This window comes from Cataglyphis hispanica, chromosome 7 (genome assembly GCF_021464435.1).
Source record: "Cataglyphis hispanica isolate Lineage 1 chromosome 7, ULB_Chis1_1.0, whole genome shotgun sequence".
In the NCBI taxonomy this organism is placed as follows: domain Eukaryota; kingdom Metazoa; phylum Arthropoda; class Insecta; order Hymenoptera; family Formicidae; genus Cataglyphis; species Cataglyphis hispanica.
The window spans coordinates 6104681-6107396 of NC_065960.1; the positions used below are offsets into that span (position 1 = coordinate 6104681).

At 32.1% G+C, this 2716-nt stretch overlaps 1 non-coding gene across 1 annotated transcript; it reads left to right on the top strand.

Moving 5' to 3' along the window:
- The first annotated feature begins 570 nt into the window (after nt 1-570).
- LOC126851261 (U1 spliceosomal RNA) lies at nt 571-735 on the top strand. The gene has a single exon (XR_007687651.1). It is a non-coding gene; the product is annotated as a U1 spliceosomal RNA (small nuclear RNA).
- The last annotated feature ends 1981 nt before the right edge of the window (nt 736-2716 follow it).

A 2716-nucleotide genomic window follows, 5' to 3' on the forward strand; every position in this document is an offset into this window, starting at 1 on the left:
AACTTGAAGATCTTTATCGATTCGCGGAGAAAAAAGGATATTAACATTTCATAAAGCGACTAGTAAGTGGATGATGGGTTTTTATTCGTGAAACGAGAAAGCAACAGAACATCGCTTTTAGCATTAGCCGCGCTATGAACGCAAGATAATATTGAAAAAAAATTCTTCGATAATATTATAAGAATTAATATATATATATATATATATATATATATATATATATATATATATATTTTTAATAACGTGAATTCTTTTTTTATTGCTTTAAAATTATTGTTTTAGCTAAAATTATTTTTTTTATTTATTTTATTTTATTTATTTTTTCTTTCTTCGTGTTAATCATATATTTCCTTCTCTTTTTTATTTTTATATTCCTTATTTATTTTTATAATCATTTATTTTGCATGTGACTTATATTCTGGAAGGATTTTCAAAATGCGTCCATGTCTCTTGAGATTCTTAGACATAGTTTCCGAAGTAACCACTATAGTGCGCTGTAAGTAATTTGTTTTTCCGTAATTAAGATTCGTCTAAATAGCTTGAAATACGGTGAAGCTACGAGAGATAAGCATACTTACCTGACGTAGAGGTTACCGTGATCAACAAGACGGTTCCTCCAGGGAGAGGCCTTGTCCATTGCACTAGGGTTTGAGGCTGACCTCTGCGAATGTCCCTAATGTGGACATCTCGAACGTATAATTTTTGGTAGTCGGGACTGCGTACGCGCTTTCCCGTTATAATATAATCACAAAAATAATATATAATTGTAATAAATAAAAATCTATTTTTGAAGGATTTATATATAAAATTTATATTATATGTAAATCCTTCAAAAATAGATTTTTATTAATCAGAGGAGAGCCTCTGCGCTTTTGCTTTCGTCACATTTTGCGTTCAAGTTCCTTTAAAAGCGATACAAATTTATTATATCCGATATATTTATTATATTTATTAAATTCTAAGTTGCAATATCGACTGGAGCGATCATTTTTTCATCATAAAATTTAATTTATCTCAAGTCAATAAAAATTAATACTGTTTCAAATACAAATAAAAATATTGTATAGTTTTTACATTTTTATTATAGTCGAGTGTTTTGTATATACAATATTTTATGTTAACAATTTCTATTTAGTCTATTTAATTTATATAGAATTGTATTTTTTGTACTTAATAACGTCTATTTCTTCATCGCAAAAACATTCGTTCATCAAACTTTTAACTGATATCAATTTCATTACAAACAAATTTGTCAATTTCCGACAATAATATTTTATATGCAATTTGAGAGATAGAAATATATATAATTTTGAATATATAATATGATATGATATATGATAAATATATATGTATCACGATACACGTCATTAATATAATTATAAAGAATGATTCTTTAGTAATATGATATAAATTAGCTATTTTAGCTGTCGCAAAGTTCATAGCCGGGTTATACTTGCAAAATATCAGATATCCATGCCGGAGTACGAGAAAATAACGTTATCAAAAGTACAGGTCTTCAAGAAGTTTCGCATCCAAGTGGAAAGCGAGAGGGTGGGTATGTTTTACACGGAGCGCCCAAAATCTACTTCCGGCACTTTCGACTTTCCACAAAATGTACAACACAAACTTATCCCCCGCTATATACCGCGAGTCACGAAGTGAGATATGGATGACACTGCCTGCGCAATCCTGCGTCTTTCGTGTGCGGTGGAATGTAAACTTGAAAAATCGCATTTTGAAAAGGCAGATGCGAAAGGAGGAAGTTTTCTCCTCCTAAAAATTCTTGAAATTCTTACACCTAGAGTAGATAACATTAACTATGATGATAGGCGCGTAAAGTTAATTAATGCATTGAATCTATTAGTCAAAGAGTCATCTAAATTATGTTCATTATTTTTTTCCATTGTTTTTTCAGCAAAAGTTTTTTTAATTTGTTACATTTATTGAGCGATCTCTCTTTCTTTTCTTCTGATAAATTTCTGATTCATTAAGGATTCTTGAAAAGTTCTTGGAGTTTTTTATAAATCTGATGCTTTATATGATATCGCGAAGGAGGCTTCGCTTAAATAGATACTTGGAGTCGCTCGCGTCAAGCCACTATCGACGCATCGCATCGCCCGTATGTTCCGCGTTCACGCATTAAATTCTCTCGATCCGTCGAGCAGAATCATCCGATAGGCATTGAAGCGTGCAATGTTCAACTTCACGTTCGCGTGTTTTTGCGAAAATATAAAGATTCGTTATTTTTATGCATTGCGTTCCGCGAATCTTAAAAGATCAATGACAAACGGAAAAGCAAAAATATTAGAGGCAACATTATTGAATTTTATAAAAACGTACATTGATTACATTTTGCTATCGTCAAAGTTTGTTGTAAATCATATTGCATGTAAGTATCATTCATTAATAAGAAATGAAAATATGATAAATATATGTTTATAAGTTAACGCAATGCGTTCTCGTTTGCCTTATCACGTGCCTTAAAAACGTGCGGCTTTGGCTTTGCTTGCTGCTTCGTTCTAGTTGCATCGATGCAAGGCAGTTACATTGCCAGAGTTTGGTGCTTGCAAGTTCGCGTATTGCGATGTACGCGTTAAGTTTGTACGCCAACGACATAGTAGTAAGATTGCAGTAAGCTTGCGTAAGAACCATACACAACGGCATCGCACCGACGTTACGACGCTAATCTCCGCGCGGGAAATGGCACTTTACACCT